This window comes from Ambystoma mexicanum, chromosome 2p (genome assembly GCF_040938575.1).
Source record: "Ambystoma mexicanum isolate Mex_15411 chromosome 2p, UKY_AmexF1_1, whole genome shotgun sequence".
Taxonomy (NCBI): Eukaryota; Metazoa; Chordata; class Amphibia; order Caudata; family Ambystomatidae; genus Ambystoma; species Ambystoma mexicanum.
In genome coordinates, this window is record NC_090923.1 from 1,069,498,498 (window position 1) to 1,069,523,405 (window position 24,908).

General features: G+C 51.0%; 1 protein-coding gene across 1 annotated transcript in view; it reads right to left on the bottom strand.

The window, feature by feature from the left end:
- Window positions 1-24,908, bottom strand: part of ATL3 (atlastin GTPase 3) — a 1,042,039-nt gene that overhangs the window by 693,578 nt on the left and 323,553 nt on the right. The window lies entirely within an intron of this gene.

Consider the following 24,908-nt stretch of genomic DNA (forward strand, 5'->3'; position numbering starts at 1 on the left):
CTAGTGTGTGAAGGCGTCTTTCGGCCATGTTAGTAGGTCTCTGGAAGAACGTGGGTAGTTCGATTGACTGGTTCACATGGAACTTTGAAATAAATTTCGGCGCAAATCTGGGATGCATGCGCAGAACTACCTTATCTTTGTGGACTGTAACAAAGGGGTCCAAGACCGAGAGGGCCTGTAGTTTGCTAACTCTTCTGATAGAAGTGATAGCTACTAGAAAGGCGGTCTTGTAAGTCAGGTCTTTCAGACTAGCTTTATGCATAGGCTCAAAAGGGGGTCCCATGAGCCTAGTTAAAACCACATTTAGATCCCACCCAGGGGCTGGGTGAGTGATGGGGGGATTCATTCTTTTAACCCCTTCCATAAAGGCTTTAATCACAGGTATTTTCCACCACGACACCTTCTGCTGTGATGTGGTGTAGGCTGACAACGCCGCTAGGTGAACCTTTAAGGAATTGAAGACTAACCCAGAGTCCAACAGATGGGTTAGATTTAACACAATGTGTGAAGGCGAGCAATCGGTGGGATTGACGCCTTTGGAACTGCACCAGATGACAAAACGTTTCCATTTGCTGGCATAGCAATAACGTGCGTTAGGCTTTCTTGCCTCCCTCAGTATGTCCATGCATCTTTGAGGGAGTTGCAGATGTCCAAACTCTATGACCTCAGGAGCCAGGCTGCTAAGTTCAGAGTTTGTGGGCATGGGTGCAGAGTCTCCCCGCTGTCCTGAGACAACATGTTGTACGGGCAGGGCAGCTTGACTGGTGGGGAGAGGGACATTTCCATCAGGTGCGCGAACCAATGTTGGCGGGCCCACATGGGAGCCACCAGAATCATGGTGACTGGTTCCTGGTGCATCTTGTGTACTAACTTGTTCAGAAGGGGAGTCGGGGGGGGGGGGGCAAAGCGTAGACAAATTTCCCCGACCAAGTTATCCAGAGACCGCTCACCTTGGATCGGTTCTGGGGGTACCTGGAGGCGTAATCTTGGCATTGGGCATTCTCCTGAGTAGCAAACAGGTTGATCTCTGGAAACCCCCATTCTGCGAAGACGATGGATACAATGTCTTCGTGCAGTTGCCATTCGTACTCTCCTGGCAGAGGAAAATCTCTGCTGAGTACGTCTGCCAGAAGATTGAGTTCCCCTGGAACATGTTGGGATATCAGGAACATCTTGTGTTTCAGAGCACATATCCAGATGTTTCGGGACAGCTTGGATAGCCCTGGAGAGTGAGTGCCCCCCTGTTTGTTCAGGTAATACATTGCTGTTGTGCTGTCGGTTAGGACCAGCACTGTCTTCCCTTGCAGTTGCTCCTGAAAGGCTTTCAACACTGATAGTAGCTCCAGTAGGTTTATATGGTTGGACGGTACCTGAGGGGACCACACTCCGTGCGCCGTCTGTTGAAGCAGGCGAGACCCCACCCCGTGAGAAATGCGTCTGTCGTGAGAGTGGCTTCCACTGCAAGGGTGGTGAAGGTTTTCCCCTTCAAGAGGTTCTCCCTCGACCACCACTGCAGAGAGAGAACGAGGGCTGGCGAGACAACTAACAGATCTTCCCATTGTCCGCTGGCCTGACACCACTGGCTGTTGAGCCACTCTTGCATGGGACGCATGCGCAGCAGCGCGTCGGGAAGCAAGTATATGCATGACGCCATCATCCCTAGCAAACGCATAGCTTTGCGTACCGTCACCTCTCGACTGGCTACATACTGAGGAACCTGAGAGAGCATGTTCTGAACCCTCTCGCTGGAAGGGAAGACTAGACCGTCTTCCGTACGAATAGGAACTGTTTTACTTGGCTGGGGACTAAGCTGGATTTATTTTCGTTGATAGAAAATCCCAGGCTGAACAGTAGGTCTACTGTTTTTTGGGTGTTCGAAAAACAAACGTCGAACGAGTCTCCCGTGATGAGCCAATCGTCGAGGTAAGGGTAAACTGGAACTGAAAGTCTGCGCAGGTGTGTACCGCTGCCACTGCCAGGACCTTGGTAAACACCCTTGGCGCCGAGGCTATGCCGAAGGGGAGTACCTTGAACTGGTAGTGTTTGTCCTGAATCACGAACCTTAGAAATTTTCTGTGCGCTGGCAGCACTGAAATATGAAAGTATGCATCTTTCATATACAATGTTGTCATGAATTCCCCCCGTTTTAGCAATGGGATCACCTCTTGCAGTGTTACCATGCAAAACTTCTGGGGCTTTATGAACTTGTTCGCTGGGCGCAGGTCTAGAACAGGACGCATGGTGAGATCCTTTTTGGGTACAAGGAAGTACACTGAATAGATACCCTCATTTACCTGAAGAATCGGGACGGCTTCTATGGCGTCCTTTCCTCCCAGCACTTCCACCTCTTGGATCAGCATCTGCAGATGTTCCGGTGAAAGGCGTTGATGTTTCGGCGGTCTGAACTGTGGAGGTCGGGCGAATTCCACGCAGTAACCGTGGGCGACTGTCTTTAAGACCCACTGGTCTGAAGTTATCCCCTCCCATGCCTTGAGGAAAGATGTTAATCGCCGGGGAGACATGGGAGGGGACCTGGACTTGGTAGTCATTTCTGACCCGAAGTTGACGCTCCTCTGGAATTGGAGCCTTTGCCTCTATTCTTTCTGCGCTTCTGACCCCTCTGGGGGTAGTAAGTGGGGCTTGCAGCAGGTTCACTTGAGTTGAAGTTGCCCGTGCCGAAATTGTTTTGAGCAGCGGGAAAGGACTGCTGAGAATTACTGCCCCTCTGTGAAGAGGGTTTCTGGGAAATTTGGTGCAGCGACTTAATAGTCTTGTGCTCCTTCTTGGCTGTCTCCAACGCATCGTCTATCACCTTCCTGAAGAGGTTGACCTCTTCAATGGGTTTGTTGATAATGGATGACTGGGTCTGAGGCCTGAAGCCCGACGTGCGCAGCCACGCGTGTCTCTTTAGGAGAGTACCCTGTGCGAGAGACCTGCCTGCTGTCTCTGCGGTGTCCAGGGTACTCTTTACCACATTCTGATTGGCAAGTTTGCCCTCCGAGACAATGGCGAGAAGCTTGGCTCTGGTTGGTTCCGGAACCTCTTGAAGGCCTTCCTGGAGTAGGTTCCATTGGGTGTCGACGTAGCTTGCTAGTAACGTTGTGTTATTGGCAATCCGGACGGTATAGGCCGCTGCTGATGTAACCCGTTTGCCTAAGGCATACAGCCTTTTAGACTCCTTGTCCGGGGGTGACTCGCCTGTGGCAAGGGGAACCCCTGCTCTTTTGCGAGTGTTGGTCACCACCAGCGAGTCTGGGATTGCGTGTCCTTTGATATATAGCGGCTCGGTGGGAGAGGGTCGGAAAAGTTTTTCGACCCTCGGGTTCACAGCCCTAGTCTGAGCGGGTGTGAGTAAGGAAGGAGCCAGCCGTCTTTTAACCGAGCTCAAAAGAGGGATAGACTGACTTGCCAGAGGTTTTTCATTAATAATGTCCTCAGCGAAATCTTGTTCGGGCAAGGCTTCCAGCGTGGCAATTTAAAAAAATTCTGCTGCTTTCTTCAACATGTTGTTGAAAGCCATTTGATCATCCACCGGGGAAGCTTGCCGAATCGGGGTGGATGGGGGAGAGTCAAGGCAAACGATATCGTAGTTATGATCGTCCTGCTGGGTGTCCTCCCAGTTGTCAGTTGCTCCTTGATCTTCCCCATAGTTGTCCAGAAAAGAGGCCTCCTCTTCTTCTGTATAGATGTCCCTATACATGTCCATCTGGACATCTTCTTGATGGTCAACTTGGTGTTGGATATCTTCATGTATTAGAGGGTTAGGGTCTACCCGAGCCTTTTTTGGCAGAGGTTGATCAGAAGCTCTGAAAAATTGCTCCAGCCGATCCATGCACCCCTCGAATTGTTCCGTGGTCCACTTGGCTGATCCAAATGGGCCTAACTGAGTAGGGACGTGGTCTCCGCCCTAAGGCGTTGAGAGGATCTCCTCAGGGTGCTTGAGAGGGGTACCTAGCTTTCTTCGTAAGATTCTTCAGGATCGTCTTCCAAATCCGTGGAAAACCTTTCGGCGGATTGGCCCATAACTTTGGGTGGAACCGGTACTAGGCCCACCGCCGTAGCAATCCTATTGATACTCTTACGGATAGACATTGAATCTTCGGGAGACAAAGCTTCTGAAGATGTGTCGGCAGTGGAAACTTCTTCCGCGGCTACAGAAGGGCCTGCGGATAGCTTCTCGGGTAGAGGCCTACTCATAGTCTTCGGGCCTGTACGGGCCTTGGAAACAGTCGAAGTTTCTTGTACGGAAACTTCGGCGCGTGTAATTTGGGGAGTAGCGCCCTTGTTATGTTTGCTATGCCCAGTTGTCATGCGCTGCTGCGGATGCGGGGAAGGCTTCGGATCAGACCGATCCGTGGGCACCGCTGAAGTTTCCCGGGGACCCGTTGGCGCTTTCGCCTTCTTTGACGAAGTTGTCGAGGAGGGCGCTTGGGTTGTGTGCTTTGTGCGGTGCGATTGTACTCCCCTGTCACCGGGTGTGGTTGGTCCCTGTAGCAAGACCGGAGTCGAGCCAGGAAGAGTCGGGGACGGGCGTGGCGGCCCTAGAATAGTCCGCCTCAAGGTCTATAACGTCCGTGTTGGACGTTTGGTCATCCAATGTACCCCCGTCACTTTCGGCTGGTGTCGCGGCAGGGGAGGGAGGCTCCACGCGTGACATTCCATACGCGGCCCACCGCTTCAACCGGCGCTCCTTAAGGGTTTTAGGTTTAAGGAGTTTACACGCCGAACACTGCTTTTCGTCGTGCTCTAGGGGGAGACGAGCGTTACACGACGTGTGCTCGTCTTTCCACGGATATCTGACCCTACACACAGGGCAGAATCTAAATGGAGTCCTTTCCATAGCAGAAGGGAAGGTTGACCAGGCCAAAAAGGAAAGGAGTGGAAAAGAGGAAAGACATAACAGTATTGCAACCCCGAGCCCACTCTCCCTACTGTGTAGGCCGTCCAGAAGGCCCGACCACGTGGAAGTCCGAATGCCGGATCTTAGGCGCCGGAACCCACAGCCGTAGACGATTACCCCGTAGTCTTCGTCGAAGATGTTCTTTATGGGCGAAGTGACTTAACGGGGAATAAAACCGACAATTCGGTAAGATGAACAATGTCTCATGAAGAGCTCCCCTATAGGGCGACCAGTTATCTGGGCGGAAAAAAACAACCTGAGGGACCTCGGCGCATGAGGGATTTTGGGTACTACACACGTCACGATAGGGATGGTGTTTCAGACACGCCTATGCCGACGTCCCCTTTCCGTCCCCGAGAGACAAGCGGCAATACTCCGCGGTTACCACTGGATGTCGGACCATATGCACAGCATGTGATTCTAAGCAGATTAACAAGCATCAGAAACACATTTCCGTAGCATTATCTCAGTTAATAGATGTTCTAGCATTTCTATTGTTGTCATTTGTTGTTTCAAACAGAAAGAGAATCCTAAAGGGCTCCAAGTATCAGGTCCACGGGCTGGGAAGGTATTACGTTCCCGAGGAGTCCAGGTAAGCGTTACAGAAGCCGGACAACAAGTGTCAAAGATGAGGATTACGTGGGAGGACACAATCCATTCGACGGATGCTGACCTGCTCTGCCTGTTAACCCTTCTCCTGCTTCCATAAGGCTGAGAAATGTAGCTGCCGCTGCCTCATTTTGAGCCTTGTATGTGGCATTGCAAGAAGACATGCGGCCTTAACTCCCAGCAGGTGTTGGTACCACCATGCTGAGGTCACTGCTCTGCTTAGAAAATTTGCAGAGGCCCTCTTGATGGCTGGGATCTTGTCCTTTGAGGGAAAGATGCTCTTGGAGCTTGTGTCCCAGATAATACCCAGGAAGGTCAGGCGCTGAGTGGGCACCGACTGACTTTTTGAGATTGTTAGAAAATCCCAGGTCATATAGTGTATCCATGAGGGCAGAGGTTGTATGCTGGACCACCTCCGGGGAACTCGCCCTGACTAGTCAGTCGTCTAGCTATGGGTAAATGCGATAGATATGGGTAAATGTGATGGCATTGCATAGGGCTGCCACTGCGTTCATTAGCCTTGTAAAGACCCTGGGAACCGAATTGAGGCCAAAGGATAGAATCCTCTATTGAAAGTGAAAACCCATGATCCTGAATCTCAGGAAGGACCGATGGGGTTCCCAGATTGGGACGTGTGGGTAGGCATCCTTCAGATCCAGGGAGCACTTCCAGTCTCCCACACACAATGTCTCCGCTATGAGGGCTGGGGTAACCATCTTTAACTTTTGGAGGGAAAGGGAAAGGTTCAAGGTGGAGACGGTCTAACAACTCTCAGGCCAGCCTGGTTCTTTTTGTGTATGACGAAAATCTTAATAGAAACCCATGCCCTGCTGTGAGGCTGGGACTTCCTCCACTGCCTGGCTCACTACTAGCAAGCATATTTCCACCAACAGAGTTGCTGTACCAATCTGAGGGAGTGGACAGGAGGAAGGAGGAGAATGGGGAGCCGGAAGTCCATGGATATAACTGAGAGGATCCAAAGGTCCGTGAACTTTGTCTGCCAGCGGTGTATGTGAAGGGCAAGCCTGCCCCCCCACCAGAGACTCGTGGATCTGGATGGGCCTATGACAATTTCTTCTCCACTGAGGCTGGGACTGAGGAGGGGGACTTGAAAAACCACTTGTTAGCCACCTTGTGGTGTTTGCGCCTGTGCTGGCTAGGGGATCTGCCCGGTTGTCTGGACCACTGGACCACCTGTTCTGGAAGCCTCCAAAGGACCGACCCTTGTCCGAGGGCTGGTGCATTTGGCGGGAGGTCTTAGGAGTGGACTTGGCAAGGCTAGATAAAGATTTTGTTGTTTGTGAGCTATTCTTTTTCTTATCGAGTTCCACATTAATTGTCAAATGGAACAGGTCACTCACCCCCCTCGAAAGGCAGGTTTAGTATGCGTTCCTGCACATCTGGATTGAATTTTGTCGCCCTTAGCCAAGCCATCCTTCTCATGTCCCTGGCAATACAAATGGCCCGTCCTGAAGTGTCAATATGGGCCACTGTGGATTCCATTATGTCTTGCGCCACAATTGTGGCCTCCGTCAGCCCAGCCTTGAAGCAAACCTGGCTGTGGGTAATCGCCAATATCCCGCCATAGCTTCTGGTTGACAGCCTCCAACATGGCGTCAGCATTGGCCTGTCACAGGTGGAGAGTGGCGTTAGAATACATTTTCATCCTGAACGCCTCCAAGGCCGAAATAGCCAACGAAGATTGTGGCTTGGAGTATAGTGATGCTGCCGCTATCACAGAGGAATGTGGTTGGGTTGTGCGCCAACAATAAGAGGGGGTCCCCTTCCGTTTGCCTGTACTTCGCATTGAAATGCCTATTGGTAGGCTGGGTGGAGTGTGGCTTGAGCTACCCTTTTTTGGCAAGGGCTACTACATCGTTCTGAAGTGGGATTCCCATTCTAGAAGTAGGGCGTAATACGAGAACCTCAGACAGTACCCCTGCCTCCGGTTGTTCCAACTGTGGCATTACTAGGTACTCAGCCAGGCCCGCCAGCCGCTCATGAAAAGCTTTGGCTGACGATATGTCCACTGCTGTGTCCTCTGGGTCTGGGGGAGCCGGAGGAGTGCTGGGCGCCGGCAGCTTTGGCCTGCCGATTATCAGTGAAGGAGGCTGCTGAGGTGGCAGAGCCAGGGCTGCCGGGACTGCCGTGACTGGTATAGGCATGGGGGCCAGAGCTGCCGTGCCTGGTTCAGGCATGGGAGCCGAGGACTGAGCTGGACCCAGGGGCGGTGTGGCCGTGGGTGCTTGTGACTGTACAGGAGGGAGCATGTCCCTGATCACGCCCCTGAGGATGGTAGCCATCTGCGGGAGTGTGAGGACCTTCTCAAAGAACCTCTCCTCACAGGCCGGAGGGGTGCCTGATGGTATAGGCATAGGGGTAGCGCCCTGAGGCTGCCGTGTCCTGTGCGTGCCCAATCTCGCTGCAAGTATATCTGCCCTGAAAAGTGGAAGGATAGGATGTGGACCAAGTGACAGGGGTTGACCAATCCCACCTGGAAGCTCGTTCTCCAAAAGGCGTCAGATGAGCCGCCATCTTGTCTGGCCTGGTAGCCATTTTGTTTTGCTCTGTGCCACGTGCCTGTGTCGTGGAACTTGCTGAGCTGGGACCAGCTTACACCAGTACGCTGAGCGGTGATGGTTGTGGCCTTCTCTGCACCTCAGGTCGAGGCTTGTTAGGCGGAGTGCCCTCGGCTGTGGTGCCAGTAGTGCTGCGTGCAGGCGCCCCCTCAGACATGGGTCCGGTGTTAGGGCATATCCCCTTGGGTTGGGACCCGGTAAGAGAGCCTTGCGGCCCCTCAGTGTTAGTACCGGTAGGATCTTGCGACCCCTTGGCCTGGTAGCCGGTAGCTGAAGCAGCCTGTGTTCTTGCTGGCCTTAGGACGTAAGTGGACCCTCCCGCTTGGGCACTTCCTTGGGAAGGAGTCACCTTCGCGGGGTGCGGAGGAGGACAGGGCACCTACTTTGGGGTCCTTTGAGGTCCTCTGGAGGCGATCTTCCGAAGAACTCCCGCCACCTGGCTACTCGATTCTTGAGCATGCGTGGAATCAAGGCGTTGCACGCGGTACAGCCGTCCCAGCAAAGGCACCGGAGGCAGATGGCGTGGGGGTCGGACGTTGGGAAGGGACCCTTGCTGGCTGGACACCTGCTGAAACCTGCCGTTGTTGATATGCGCCGGGGAGGTGCGTCGCACCAGAGGACAGGGCAGTACCTAATAATATAAAAGAAAAACAAGAAGACAAGAATACTTCTCTGGGGACGAGCGCATGGAATTACTAGGCCAGAGGCCTAACCCAGGAGCGCTGGTGAAAACAGTCCCATTCCTGTCGACGCAGAAAAGAGGACTGAGGAGTGGCCCCGGTGGGCGGAGTCAGGGAAGCACATGCTCCAAGGGCCGTGCGCATCTAAATATAAAGGGGAAGATGATTTTTCTGGTGAAAAAGCTTCAGTCTCCCGTTCCTAGCGAGTGAAGCCCATATAATATGGAGGAAAGGGGATGGGACATAGGAGTAAGGAGGTTAGCCACACCAGGGCCTGATCAGTGATGCCCTGGTTATCACGGGGACGTGCTATCAGGGTGTTGTGGTTCACTGTATCGAAGGCAGAGGAGAGGTTGAGTAGAATGAGGACAGAGGGAGAGTTACAATCGAGATTTGAAAGCAGATCTCACAGGTGTTCAGAAGAGCAGTTTCCGTGTCTCTGGATGCTCTAAAGCCAGACTGTTGTTCATGGAAGCAGCCAACAGATTCAGTGTGGAGGGTAGGCTGGGAAATAGCCAGCTTCTCCAGGAGTTTGCCCATGAAAGGAGTGATAGAGATCAGTGATGGTTTGCCGGAATGGAAGGGCCAGCAGAAGGTTTTTTGAGAAGAGGGTGCACAAGGGAGTGCTTAAGAGCAGAGGGAAAAACTCCAGTGGCGAAGAAGAGGTTGCAGAGGTCGGCAAAGGCTGGGGTGAGAGAGTCAATGTTGTCCTAGATGGTTTTGGAGGGAATGGAGTCCACCCGTTTGGAGGAGGCTTCCATAGACCGGACCTGCCTAGTGACGTCCTCAGGCGTAATGGGGGCGAGAGAAGAAGGGGAGGAGAGGAGGTGGCCAAGGGTGGTACAAGAGATGTTGGTGCATGAGGTGGTGAGGAAGAGAGAGATGATAGGATATCCTGTGTTTTATAGGTGAAGTGAGCAGCCAAGGCCAAGCAAAGGGTCTGGGTGGGTGCAGGTAGAGGCTGCGGTAGGGTTGGCTAGTTCCTTGCAGACTTTGAAAAGTGTGACCGTGTTATTGGATGCCACGGAGATGCAGGCTTGAATAACAACTCTTTTCTTGGAGCGGATGCAGAGTGAATATTGCCTTTGGAGGAGGCAGCACACCAGTTTGTCAGAGGGTGAGCCGGAGGAATCCCATTTCCATTCGGTTGCCCTGCACTTGTTAAGGGCAGCCAAATCGGAGTCTTACCAATAGTTGCACTTTTTGGTAGGCTTCAGTCATATCCTCACGACAGGTGCAAGAATATCAAGAGTGTTGGAAACGGGTGGGTGAAAGTTAGAGAGGGCTGTGTTAGGGTGGGAATCAGTCGCAGGAGTGGAAGGCGTAGAGTAGGTGGAGGCAAAGGCAACTACTGACACTCGGTTCATGGGTCGGATGGCCTTGTAAACGGGAGGCAGTGGCCGGCTTACCGATGCAAGGGGAGAAGCAAGCTTCAGGTGAGAAGAGGAGAGAGTGATCAGTCCAGGAGAGAGAAGTAGTGAGAGGGATAGATAGACAAATGTCAGTTTCGATGAGAGCGTCCAATGTATGGCCAGCGCTGTGCGTAGGGCCAGAGGGTGAGATGGAAAGAGAGAGTCACAGAGGTTGCGGAAAGGTCCTGAGGAATCAGGTGAGTTGAGATGGATGTTGAGATCACCCAGTAGGAGTTGCAAGGAGGAGGAAAGGAGAGAGGAGGCCAGGTCAGCCCATTCCAAAAGGAAGAGGGAGAGCTGACCAGGTGGCCGATAGAAGGTGTCCAGCAGGAGTGAGGAGTTAGGAGGGAGAGCCTACAGACCAGGCACTCAAAGGATGAGTATGCCCGAGTGGGAATGACAGACACAATGGACCTGTCCTTTTCCTTATCATCCCTCTTGCATACTTATTTCACTCTTCAGTGCTCAATTGCACCTTTCCTTTACTTTCGGGTCACTTGCGCCCTTCGTATTCACTTTCAAGCCTTTTTCTTCCTTTCCTCTCCCTTAGCGCCTTTCTCTCGCTTTCCATTCACTTTTGTTTTCTCTCTTGTTTTCCGCTTTGTGCCGCTTGCAAAATCTGTCTTTCTCCCTTCCCGCTTCAGCTAGCCGCATGCTCCATAGTTTCTCTCGCTTACAGGCTTGAAACTCACCGGGTAGCGATGCACTGGCGAGTGGTCTCTCCGGGCATATGGGATCGAGGTCAGGGTCTCACCACCTGCCCCTCAGACCTCCTTGGGACTGGCACACGTCCCAAGGGAACAAGCACTTTTCTGTACACCGCCAGCAGGACGTGGGCTGCCTCACTTCAGCTCCCTGGAAACCCGGCTCCCTAGCCACACTGCAGCCCCACACAAACACTGGGCCAGCGTCTCAGCACGCCGATCTCCTCCGGATCCTCCAGGCTTCTCTCCCTGCAGCTCCATGCTCCTTGGCTTCCCGGCTCCAATCAGGCTTCACAGATCGCTCTCTTGATTGTGCAAAACAACACCTTTTATACTTAAAACTGGAGTCAAGTTGAGTCAGGAATGAGTAGCCAGTGTTAAATGCCTGGCCCTGCCCGAATCTATTAATGGGACAACCTAATGTTAGTATGTGGCAGTCTTCTTTCTGTTTCTCAAGGTGTTTCTTGCAGGTAATCCTCACTACTCAATTGCCTATTCTTCTTCCCAGTATTAGTCGGAAATGGGGAGGGGAGTTGGAATGGGATTGAAAATATCCGATAAAGGATGAGAAAGGGGTTTCCGATAAAATACCATGTCTCGCCCCTCCGGTATTCTCCTCAGAAATGTCGCGAACCTCCACTCAGGTGATCCTCCCCTGCTTGTCCACCCCCCAAGGTCGGGATCCAAAAACGATGGCATTTCTCTGGCCACCTCAATGGAAGATCGCAGAGGGGTGCGAGGGGGGAGGGGGACAACAACGTCAGGCTTCTCACAGCACATACAAGTTAATGTCTGAGATAATTGCTTGAACAGAGGATTCCTTGGCAGGCAGACCAGGGGTATGTGTGGCGTTTGATACTCTGTCCTGAAAGGGGTCTACGTTTTTTTAAGCTTATGCCAACCGGGTTTGAAATAACCAATGGTTGGGACAGACTGCGACAGAAATGGTTTGTGATTTGTCCTAGGGCGAGTGGGATAAGATGACAAAAATTGCAGCTTTGGCATCTTAATATATGCCTTGTAAGTCAAAGAATTCTGGGTAGGTTGCACTGGACGCCTGGAAAGATGCATTCTTTGGGCTGCCTACACAATGATCACTGCTGGGGATGTGGGAAGGAGAGGGACACCGACACATGTGTTATGGGACTGTTCAAGGGTTAAAGATTTCTAAATGGGTGTTCTTGACAGGGTGGATCTAGTGGGTAATAACATTTGCAAGGCATCCTGGCTGTTCTTTAGATAGAGCTGAAAGTTGACATCATTTTGGTTTTTCGTTCTAAGCCACAACTGGGTTAACTATATTGCTGTATCTATTGAGCTGGTTTATGGTACTTTGGAAGACTGAGTTGCGTACACCACTATTATACTGGTTATAGCACCTGCGGTACACAAAACGTATAAATGTAAAAACAATTTCGACCGAGATGGCAAATTCATTTACACATGGATACATATGATAAATTATGGAAGAGGACAATAACTGAAACCGAATATAATAGTAATAATACAGGACTTTGTCAGTCAAGCAAGAGAGAATTATGACACATGAAAATAGAAAAAAAAGATTTCTATGACTAACAGCAGGCAAGTTGACTTCATCAAAAGCCAACAGTAAAATGACATCCTTGAGTAAACAAGTAAGCTAAATGGAGGAAATTCCATCAGATCAAGAATCTAAAAAGAATGCAGTGGTTGCACAAATTCAATTTAAGACTGGGGAAATGGCTATTATTTGATCACATATGAGTGTCAACTATCCAAGAGACAATGAAATCACCATAACGCTCAAGGTTGAAACAAAATCAATACAGGTGGGGTCCCTCCAACCGTAAAGCGAAAGGGGCATCAGTAATGAGAACAATCGCATTGTGACAGGAAGGGAACGGATTGGAGAATGCAGATAAATGGACAAGACTTGCAATGGAACTGTATATTAAAACCCTGATCATTAGTTCATGGAGTCTGGGAAGTATGTGTGTCTTGTGCATACTCTCTCCATATTCCATGCCCCCACCCCAGAGCAAGTGAGTATAATGATTGTATACATATTGTGGGATGTCAGCAATGGATTGGAGACATGAAGGCTCAGGTACACTTTGTGGGCCCTTTTGCAGGTTCAAAGAGGGGCTAGGGTTGGGGGAAGGTGCATTTTGCATTGTGTGGGGATGTAAAGGCCACTGGACAGGTTATGATAGTTGGCACAAGGAAGTGGTAAAAAGGCAGTGCAGGGGTCATGTGGGACTATAGAAAAGGAGACAATAGCGACCCTTGTCTGGGCTTGCTGCAGTGCCATCAGCAATAGGTGGCATGAAATGTTTTGGTTACGCTGCCCTTAATCTCCACATGAGTCACTCACCAATGAGTTGAATGAGGATTATGCAGTTCCCCAGCAGCGTTGCACATTCCAATTCGACCGGGATCTACATTTTGGAGGTTGTGGGGCCACTCCTACTGTAAGATACTAAAGACATGGAATTTCCACAGCCATTAGTAACAATGCCATAGGGAGACAACAGTTAACGAGTGCCATGTGCTAAATTTCCAGTCATTTGGGCTTGACATTGAAATATGCTCATGGAGTGCATGTGTGGGATGTGTTGCTGGATTGCATGGAAAAAGCCTATGAGTTACATACAGATGATCGAGTAATCTGGCAGTAATCCTGTCAGGCGACTGTGAGGCCTGTCATGGATCCTTACCCCTGAGAGCAGCAGAAGTAGTTTATGATGGGATCTGCTTCGGTGTGACTCCAGTACTGAGCACATTATAGCTGTTATTGATGCGAGGAGAGGAAGTGGATGGGCTTTGGAATAAGATGGTTGCTAGATCAGATGGAGGACGTTTATATAAGACATGTTCATCGATTTGCATGGCAAAAGTTGGTTAACATTAAAATTAATGGAACCAGAGATATGGAAAGTGAGGGGTGAATAAGAGCTCAAATACATGTTTGGGGACAACATGAGAGGGCTGTTGTATCCCTTCCATCATGTCGGGCTAACAAGACACATACCCAGGCTGGGAGAAGTGAGGTACATTTGTCTCATCTTGCATAACATGAGCTGGATGCAATGACTGCAGCTGAAGGACGATATACATGGAACATTGGTAAATGAGGAACATGCATGTGTGGAGATCAGTGGATCGGCAAGCCCCTTCCCTCAAAACTGATCCTCAAAACCTAGAGGACTGGGATGCATGTCTGTATGACCAGGGGTTTAGCTCAAATTCTGTCAGAAATTATCAGGACTATCAACCGCCAGTCTATGCAAAGGAAGGTACTTGCGAGCGTCAACAGACAAAGGGCTTACATATTAATGCTTTGAGACACTCCATGAGGGCAAGGTGATACATTTGCTGTGAAATAGGGCAAAACACTACTCTATCACATACACATCAACTCAAGAGGGTAACCGTGGTCATAAGCAAGTCAATGAGTTTCAAATTGATTACAGCTGTGGCAGACAGGGAGGTGGACTTTGGTGCGTGGGAGATAAGAGCAACAAAAGGTTGTCTTGTTAAATCGGTATGGCCACAACTTTAACAACCCATATTTCCACAATGCCTGCACAGAATTCGTCATGAAGGGCTTGATAACCTGTGTATAGTAGGCTGGGACTTTAATACAGTCTTGGGCACTGGCACAGAAAGATCAACACATAAGCAGCATCCAGCTGCTTTTGCGGTTACCCTATAGGGTGAAAAAAATATATTTTTTTGAGGAATGTGATGGAGGAGGTGGGGATGGGGACAGTGTGGGAGGCATTCAAGTGATCTTTAAGGAGTATTTGGATTTCACTGGAAGCTAAAACAGGGTAGAGGTAGACTTTTGGGTGTATAAAGATAAGACCACACTGGCAGTGATTTGTTCCCTCAAATCTAAATGTTAGCAAGTGACATCATAGGAGAGGACATCATTGCTAGAATATATGCAGAGATGGACAGACCGGGCAAAGCTCTGGTTAATCAGGTAGTAAAGGGGTTGCTCAATGATGGCGAGCACTACGGACGCACAGGGGAACCTTTTTATATGGATGATGTTTTTGAAATTTTAGTACAGATAAAATGCACAGGTTGTACCAATTTTTGAAGAACGTGTAAGGAAGGCATGGTATCAAGAATAGACAGACACAAGTGATCACAGTTCAAGGGTGTTTATAAAATACCTCATCTAAACCTAAAGCTAAGATGGGAGCAGGCTACAACCATTCAATGAAAAATAAGGCAGTCCTAGTGGAGTCTTGTCAAATAAAAAGGGCCTATACTAAAAAAAACTATTTATACTAAAAACACTATCGCCAGTCCTTAAAACTAAATACAAAAAGAGTGTGGGATAGGGTTCACAAGAAAGAAGTCTTCACAAATGATAAGTCAGGATGTGAAAGTAGGGGGTCTCCTTCAACTATCAGGACCTTCAGTGGTCAAGTCTCTTTTCTACAAAAATCTCTTGCCTCCGAGGACCTGATGCGGTCAAAATTAAGAAAGGTTCCTTTTTGTATGCCCGTTGGGCGATTACTTTTCATCCCTGGATGCACCTCTTCTGGGCTTAGATCCACAAAAGTTCTCAGCGATATCATGCCCTTCTGTGGATAACTCTTTTGTTTCCGATGGCCTGATAGGTTCAAAATAACAAGCAACAAAAGTTCCTTTCCAATTGCACATGAGGTGATGATTCTTCACCCTTGGATCCCTCTCTTCCAGGCTCAGACCCTTTTCGGCTGTTTGCCTCCCTCCGTCAGGTTCACTACAGCTTTTCACAAATACTTTCCCCAGTTACATTCTGGAGTCTTTATGTCTTTTTAAACCACGTTTCACAAATGTCAATGTCTTTGTAAACAGTTCACTATGGACATCCCTCCGTCGGTTTCACTTTTGTCAACACACTGTTCATTGGGATTTTAGCCTTCGCCCCTTTCCATCAGCATCCCTCCGTCGGGTTCACTCTTGCCAACTATGATCAATCATACAATTCCTTCTACTTTCTTACGTTGCAGGATTCACTTCCCTCATCTTCACAATCATCTGCCAGTCAAAGACTTTCGACTGTACAGAGGATTTTACTTGACCCCTGTATGACCACTTTGACCCCTTTCTCGCGTTTCCCAAGGCCTTCTGGTAACGGTAGTTTCAACAATAGGGTGATCACCCAGAGTTTCCAGAGTGAGCACCCACGTGATGCCCGACTCCTCTCTATCTGGTTTTCCCCTCTCGTATTAACAATTCTTTGTTCTTTCTTCAATTAGCAATTTTCTACTTTCGTTCAACACTGTTTGGTTTGTTCTCCCCTCGACTCACCGGTTGGGATGAACCGCCCGGTTTTGCTTGTCTCTGGAGTCACGGCCGGTACCACAGTAGCAAGCATCTCTCCGCGGCTTGGTTATCAGCGGAGGAGGGCCCTGTGTACCATTGATATATGCTGCAACAAACGCTGGCTGTAGTTTGCAGTCTTACGATTCCTTCTTGGAGGTTTTACGGGCCTGGTTCGGAAAGGACAAGGTCACTTCTCTCCTCGTTAACCTCTCGGTTCGCGCCGTCTTTCTCCTCCTCTTGAACAGAGGAGGAAGAGAGAAAAAGAGAGAAAAAGAGAGAAAAAGAGAGAAAAAGAGAAAGAGAGAAAAAGAGAGAAAGAGAGAGACACCTGACTTTGCCTGACCCTTGTGTTGGGACATGTCAGGTAAACGGCTTTGGTGTTTGTCCGTCTTTCGTGGTGTGCGAAAGTGTTCATGTCAGAAAGGTGGGTGTGGGGGTAGGGTGGAGTGTTTCAGTATCCTACGTGTAAGGTTGGGGAAAAGGTGTTAGAAGGGGGATACCGCATCTCAGCCAACAGTGTCGCACTTTCACTCCCAAGGACCCTCCCCCCCATCCAGGTGATCCTCCCTCACTGGTCCACCCCCAGGAACTGGATATAATAGCGGTGACAGTGTCTGGACCACCTAGAAGAAGCTAGATGAGCATATTACGAAAGAGGTTGCGATTATCATTATAAAGGGAAGACACTGGGCCATGACCAAACAGAAATCTATAAGGATGGATCGACAAGAAAATATCTAATTCTTTACTGCAAGGTCGCAATTGGCCAATTTAAAACATTTTAGCTATTTTAAATGCAACACCCCCACCCCCATCTATTTTTTCATCTAAATTTGTTGTTTTCAATTCGAGGTTCTCTACCTCGCAGTAGTGGTCTGCAATGTTTTGTAGAGATACCATAAGAAATAGACTTCTTGTTCAGATTCGCAGCTATTGTGGTAATGGTATGGTAATGTTTATTTATAAAGTACCTATACACAAGGCAAGTGTCACAAAGCTCTCAAGAAGGGTGGGAACATGGGGACAAAACAACAGTCGTTCAGAGCCCTTGAAATTCTGAGACAATAATATTCTGCACAGGGAGAGTTAATTGCAAATAATACAATTAACAGTTGAGACACAGCAGATAGGCCTGACGACAACTCTGGAGTTTTACCAAGTGGAACTTGGGGATGAAGACAGGGGAGAACAGATAGATGATCTTCAAGAACAGCACATTTGGATTGTGCAAGTGCACAGACGGTTACAGGGAGGCAGAGGTCCAAGACGGCGGAGACTAGGGTAAGTGCAGAGAGAGACACTCTATTGGGTCATTTGACAAGTGTAGTGAGGGTGGGGCAAGTGAAGGACCCCGGGGCAAGTGCGAAAGAGGACTGGAGAGGGTGCCAGGGACCTGTGGACTCTGAGGTACACCAGGCGGCCAGTCAGCAAGCTGTAAGGAAAAGGAAGGAGGGAGAGCGGGAAAGAGCAGAGAGCTGGGTTAGCTGGGTAGAGAGCGGGAGAAGGAAGACTATATATAATTAGAGGGTAGAGGGAGAGAGAAGGAAAACTATTATAATTATGTAACACTGCCAATGAGGATAGTACACTCTGGGATCTTTATGGAAGCGTGTTTTGAAATGCTTCCGCAGCCAGGTAAGGACACCAGATTAGTCAGTTTCTATTACCCCTTATCTTTGCTAAACCTGGACAGTGACCTTCTTAAGGTCAATGCATTGAGGCTTACACCTCTATTGAATGGCTAGATTGTTGTATTGTATTGTTTATTCATTTAAATGGTGTTCCAAACCGTCAGGTATCGGGGTGCAGTACAAGTTGCAAAGGTTACAGGCATTTCGTCACAAGGCATTTTACAAGAACATTAATATATTATGTACATCTTCTTAGTATACATTAGTTACAGTTTCTTAGTGTGCAGATACATACTAAAGTAGTGTGAAAGATGCCATATACAGCTGTAAGGAGCATCTTCTAAAGGAATGTCTACTTTCAGTGGTCAAGGGATTGCAGCCATAGTTTAGCACTAGCCTTAAAAGTTAAGAAAGGATGGTAAAGCTCTTAAAGAGTCCGGGATAGAGTTCCATAAATGGGCAGCCATGACTGGGAAGCTGGTCCCTCCTGCTTTTTTGAGTTTATATTTCGGGATTCTAAGACTGTTGGTTTGCACCTTTCTGATGAGGCGTTCGGAGGTATGTTTGGTGAATCTGTCCACAAGGTATTGTGGAGCCTTGTTGGTTAGACATTTGAAGGTGAGGTTTAGTGATTTAAACTTTATTCTTTTTTTTATGGAGAGCCAGTTAAAGGCGCGTCTGGCTTGTGAAATATTTTTCGGAAGCCTAAGGCAGCTCTCAATGTGTTATTTTGGAGTATTTGCAATTTGCAGATGTTGTGTTTGCTGGTACTCATGTAGAGGGTGTTACAATAATCCAGCTTTGACAGAATGAGGGCACCTGCAATCGTAATGCAGCTTTCCGTGGAAAGGAATGTTTTTCCTGCGTGTATCAATTTGCACATATAGTTGGTGGCGGAGGCTGTGACGTTAACTTGTTTATTAAGGTTAAGTGCCGAGTCCAGATAAAAACCTAAGGTTTTTACCTACTTGGAGACTTTGATGTTTATTCCATCAATGATGAAGGAATTATATTGGGAAGAGAGTTTGTTACGTTTGTTAGTTGACCCAATGAGTAAGAGCTCAGTCTTATCATCATTGAGGCAAAGGGCAGGGGTGCCAATCCAAGTTTGTATGGTTTGGTAGATTATGTTGATCAAGGCTACATCCATGTCGTAGTCTCCTTGGATAGGGATGAGAATCTGGGTGTCGTCGGCATAGTTGGTATATAAGACACCCAGACTATCAAGTATATCGAAGAGAGGCTTAGTAAGGAACAAGTTACTTACCTGTAACTGTTGTTCTCAAGCATGGGTCTGGCATGGATTCACATGCTCATGAATATTCCCCGTCGTCAAGCTGGGAATCCTCGGTAAAGAAAAAATCAGTATCAGTTTCGTTTCTGATCTGTCTTTCTTAGGAGTAACCAATCACTGATCTCTGGGTCATACTGCCCCCAGCCAATGACTGCCCTCTCCATAAGCCCCACCTCTGGCAGCCATCCTCAGATTTGGTAGCACGCCAAGTGGCAGTATGACCAAGTGAAGAGCCGTAGAGGAGTAGGTGGGAGGGTGCGCATGTGAATCCATGCCAGACCCATGCTGGAGAACATCAGTTACAGGTAAGTAACTTGTTCCTTCTCCAGCATGGGGTCTGGCATGGATTCACATGCTCATGAATAAAAGAATACATAGCAGTATACACATGCACAACCACGGGAGGTGGCAACAGGCTCAACATTAGGCAATACAACAACTCAACATTAAGCATCTCTTACCTCCTCACCAGGCTCACCTTAAGCGAACAGGTTGCGCACACTGCTTGGCCGACCCTGGACTCCTCCCTGGAGTCCCGATCGACGCAGTAGAATCTCGTGAAGGTGTGCGTCGACCTCCACGTAGCAGCCCTGCAGATGTCCAGCAGGGGCACACCAGACAGGAACGCCGTGGTAGCAGCGATCGCTCTGGTCGAATGGGCTCTCGGGCGGCCGGGCAGCTGTCGGTTTGCCAACCGGTAACAATGCATGATGCAGCCGGAGAGCCATCTGGAAATGGAAGTCTTCGAGAGAGCCTTCCCTTGATTCACAGACCCAAAGTTCACAAACACTTGTGACGTCTTCCGAAAACTCTTCGTGCGGCCCATGTAGAACTTCAGCGCTCTAGCTACATCCAGCGAGTGCAAAGTCCTCTCGGCCAGGCGATGAGACCACAAGGACGCCCGTTCCGTAGTCCTGGTATATCGGGAGATGGCAGCCAGATGTATTTTTATGGAGGCGTGAGCCAGTCCAGCTTTGGCCAGCGACAGTAGGTACGACAGCACTTGAGGGGCCGTAATCCGCAGAGGGTTAATCTTCTGTGCACGGCACCAGACAGAGAACCTCTTCCATTTATGACCGTAACACTTGAGAGTTGAGGACGCCCTGGCCTTTGCAAGAACCTCTCTGCAATCAGCCGGGATATCGTACCCTCCAAACTCTAGTGCTGCAGGAGCCAGGCCTGCAAGTTCAGCAACTGTGGGTCGTGATGGAGGATGGCGCCTCCTTCTCTGGAGAGAAGATCCGCGTCCGCCAGCAGCCTGACTGGCGGGGACGTTGAGAAGTCCAGAAGGTCCGGGAACCAGATCTGCCTCAGACACGCCGGTGCGATGAGGATCATCCTGAACCTGGACTTCTTGAGCTGGTTGATGAGGCGGAGCAGCAACGGCAATGGAGGGAACGCGTATAGGAACAGGCCGTCCCAAGGGAACGAGAAAGCATCGCCCATGCTCCTCGGCTGTGGGAACCTGCTGGCGAACCTCTGGCACTTGGAGTTCGTCGCCGTCGCGAACAGGTTGATCTGGGGTTTGCCCCATCGTTGGAAGAGTCGATCAACTTGATCCTGGTGCAGTTCCCACTCGTGGAACGAGCGCAGCTCCCTGCTCAGTCGGCAATGGTGTTTTTTATTCCTGCCAGGTGGAAGGGAACCAGAAACATCCCCTGGGCGACGGCCCAGTGCCACAGATCCTGGGCCTCCTGGGATAGGGCTGGGGATCTGGTGCCTCCTTGCTTCCGTATATAGAACATCGTGGTGGTGTTGTCGGTGAAGATCCTCACCACTTTGCCCTTGAGGGACGGAAGGAACGACTTGAGACCCCAGAACACTGCTCAGAGCTCCAGATGTTGATGTGGAGAGACCTCTCCTCCGGGAGCCAAAGGCCTCTTGTGTGGAGGTCTCCGGTGTGGGCCCCCCAACCCTCCAGAGAGGCGTCCGTCGTCACCGTCTCCTGAAACGCCGGGATTTGAAATTCCGTGCCTGTCGTGAGGTGAGCACGGATGCCCCACCATAAGATCGCCCGACGGAACTCCTCGTCGAGAGGGATCCTGTCATCGAAACAGCCCGTCGCCTGAAACCAGCGGGAGTCCAACTCCTGTAGCGGACGCATCCGAAGTCTGCAAAGGGGTACAAGATAGATGCATGAGGACATCATCCCGAGGAGGGACTTGATGGACCTCACCCTGGCCACATCCGTGGCTAGCAGGCACCGCACCTTGCCCAGGATGGTCTTGGTCCTCTCCTCTGAAGGGGAGGCCAATTGCCCCACTGTATCGAGCTTCGCTCCCAGAAACAGTGCCATCTGCGATGGAACTAGGTGGGATTTGGGGTAGTTGATGGCGAACCCCAGCTCCGTGAGCAACCGGACGGTCCTCGCCGCGTGTTCGATGGCGGGTTCCCTTGTCCTTGCCCGGATTAGCCAGTCATCCAGGTAGGGGTAAACGTGGATCCCCTGCAGGCGCAGCCGCGCCGGCACTGGTGCCAGGCACTTGGTGAAAACCCTGGGTGCCGACTTTAATCCGAACGGTAGGGCTCTGAATTGGTAGTGGCGTCCCTGAACCACGAACTTGAGGAACTTCCTGTGCCTTTTTAGAATAGGGATGTGGAAGTAAGCATCCTCCGGGTCCAAAGACGACAGGAAGTCGCCTTCCTCCAGCTGTCCCAGCACGTGCTGGAGGGTGACCATCCTGAATTTCTGCACCTTGATGTACTTGTTTAAACGATGCAGGTCCAGGATGGGGCCCGGAGCCTTCTGGGGACGAGCTCGATGGCACCTTTCTTGAGCATCGCCCTTACCTCCAACAGCAGTTGAGGGACATGATTTTCCTTCCTGGCCACGGGAGGAATGCGAGGGCACTTCTTTTGGAATTCCAGCAAGTGCCCGTTGGCCAGGGTGTCCAACACCCAACGGTCGGTGGAGATGGCTCCCACACGCTGACGAACTTAGTCAGCCGGCCTCCCACCGGGATGCTTCGGTGGGGGCCCGACAACATGGCCGGGTCAGTCTTGCTTGGAGGCGGCCTTGCTGCCTTGGCCTCTTTGGCGACGACGGCAGGATCCCCCTTGTTTGCCGCGACCTCTGTAGGCCTCCTGGGAAGAGGAGCGGGCCGCCTGGCGTTAAGTGGAGGAGCCACCGCTGGAACCTTTGGAGGCACCCTGTCTGCCTCTGGAGCTCCGGAAGGGCCGTCGCTGTTGAAGCACCCCTAAGTACCGGGCCGTCTCTGAGTCGGTCTTGATGGCCTGTAGAGACTCGTCCACCGCCTTACCAAAGAGGTTGTTGCCGTCGAACGGCATGTCCAACACTCTGGTCTGGACATCCTGGCGAAAGTCTGTCGCCGTGAGCCATCCTCGTCGTCGGAGGCAAACTCCGTTGACCAGTTGGCGAAATCCGGTATCGGCAATGTCCATTGCCACCGTTATGGCGTGATCCGACACCACCTTGCCTTCCTGCAGAATTTCTAGGGCCTCCACCCTCTTCTCGTCAGGTAGGAAGTCTAGCAGGGGAGCTATCTTGAACCAGAGCTCCCTGTCATAGCGGGCCACGATCGCTAAGGCATTGGCCGCCTTAATCGTCGTCGCCGCTGACGAGATGACACGTCATACCAGGGAGTCCAACTTCTTGCCCTCGCTGTCTGGCGGGGAAGTGGAAGTTGAAGCCGCCGCCCCCGCTGGCTTCTTCTTAGCCGTTGCCGAGACGACAGAGTTCGGCGTGGGCTGGGCCCTGAGGCACAAGGGGGCGGCATCAGTGACTCGGTACTTCTTCTCGTACCTGTCCCTCTTGGCGGGTGCCGTGGAAGGGTTCTATGGTCCGGCGAGGACGAGGGGACCACAGGTCTCGCAGGCACGACGGGCGGAGCGGGGTGGACTCTCCTCCACTTGTTCGGAGGGCTTCCCGACGGGGTCGGTTCTGGATCCTCCGTCGGGGTCCGTGGTAATCTCGTCCTTATCTCGGTACATAAGGATTGGATTGCCAACAAAATGTCCGCCGAGCTATCCTGGGGCTCGGGTAATGGCTGCGACGGACGGGATGGCTGTTCCACTGGGCCCTCTACGTCGCCATCGTCGCTATCTTCGATCACGTCAGCGGGGACCGTCCCCTGGGATCGAACCTTCTCGAACCTCTCGTTGAGGCCTATGGACCTCTCGTTGAGGCCCTTCTCGGCTTCCACCAGCTCCTCCTCAGAGGCTGATTCCGAGTCTGTAATGGCCACCGGCCCCCCCCCCTCTTTTTCCGCCGGGGGCTTCACGGGGGTCTTAACGATGGGCTGGAAAGAGGACTCCCTCTGCGGTGGCAAGGATACTCTGGGCCCAGAGGCCGTTTCCACTGGCGTAGTCTCAGCCGGGTTCGCCAGGGTCGCAGCAACCACTTCGACAGAGGCCTTTGCCGGATGGATCAAAGCCCTCACCACCTTAGGTGCGTCCTGGGCCTTCGCCTTGGGGGGAGGGTCAGCGCCTCGCTCCCCCTTCGAGATCGACCGGGTCCACTCCAGCGGCTTACCCGGGTTCTCGGACTTCCTCTTCCCCGAACCAGAGCGCTGGCTCGTGGTCGATCGTGCCGGTGAAGTAGCGCCCTGCCTGGCAGCCGAAGAGCCCGAACTTTCGGCGCTCCCAGTGCCTGCGGACTTGAGGTGCTTGGCCTTCTGTTGGGCCCCCGTCGCCGGGGGAACCCTCACAGGACTTAGAAGCCCGCTCAGACTTTTTCTTCGCCTTCTCACCTGCTGTGCCCTTCTCCAGCCAGGCGGCGAGGCGGGAACGACGATCTTGTTTGGTCCGTTCCGAAAGGTTCTTGCAGAACGCACAGTCCTTCTCCACGTCCGTCTTGTCCTCATGAAGACAGTAGAGACAACGCGAGAGCTCGTCCTCCTTGAAAACGTTCTGCAATCCGCATCCAGGGCAGCACCTGAACAGCTTGGATCCGGGCGTCAAGCTTCCCTTGTCCTGGGCCATGTCCGTTGAGGTAGGCCGCAGATCTTCCGGAATCCTCCAAGAAGTGTAAACTCGACGAAAACTTCACCCTTGAGGGGCGTAGAAGAATTCTGAAATGGGTCCCCGTTATCGGAAGTAGAAACGGTGGAGCTTGAGGCTCGATTCAACCGAAAAAATGAGAAAATCTCCTGAAAAAGTGTGAAAACGCAGCAAAAACTCGAAAGCTAAAGCATGAGGACTCCCAACACTTGAGCGTGCGGTAAAAATCGGAGGATGGCTGCCAGAGGCGGGGCTTAGGGAGAGGGCAGTCATTGGCTGGGGGCAGTATGACCCAGAAATCAGTGATTGGTTACTAAGAAAGACAGATCAGAAAAAAAACTAATACTGATTTTTCTTTACCGAGGATTCCCAGCCTGACGACGGGGAATATTCATGAGCATGTGAATCCATGCCAGACCTCATGCTGGAGAAATATATTATACATGGTAGGAGACACACATGATCCCTGTGGTACTCCACATGTGATTGGAACTGGGTCTGCTGCGGAGGTGGGTGAAAACTCTCATGGATCTGTTGACGAATGAGTTTATCCACGTGGTGGATTCCTTCGAAAAATGGCCGGCTGATTTCATATGTGTCATGCCCTCTCCTACCTTACCTGGTTCTGCAGAGTACGGGCGGCGGAGCGAGGTGCGGGGTCCTCCTGCGGCTGTGCACGCTCGGCTGCCGGGAGGACGCCACGTTCCGGAATTCCCATGGCGACGCTTCCCGCTCCTGTCTTGGAACTTACCCTGGCATTTCCAGGCGCAGAGGGGATCTCGCCCCATGTTGTGGTCCTCTGCTGAGCACGGTGGGCGCGGCCTCCCGAA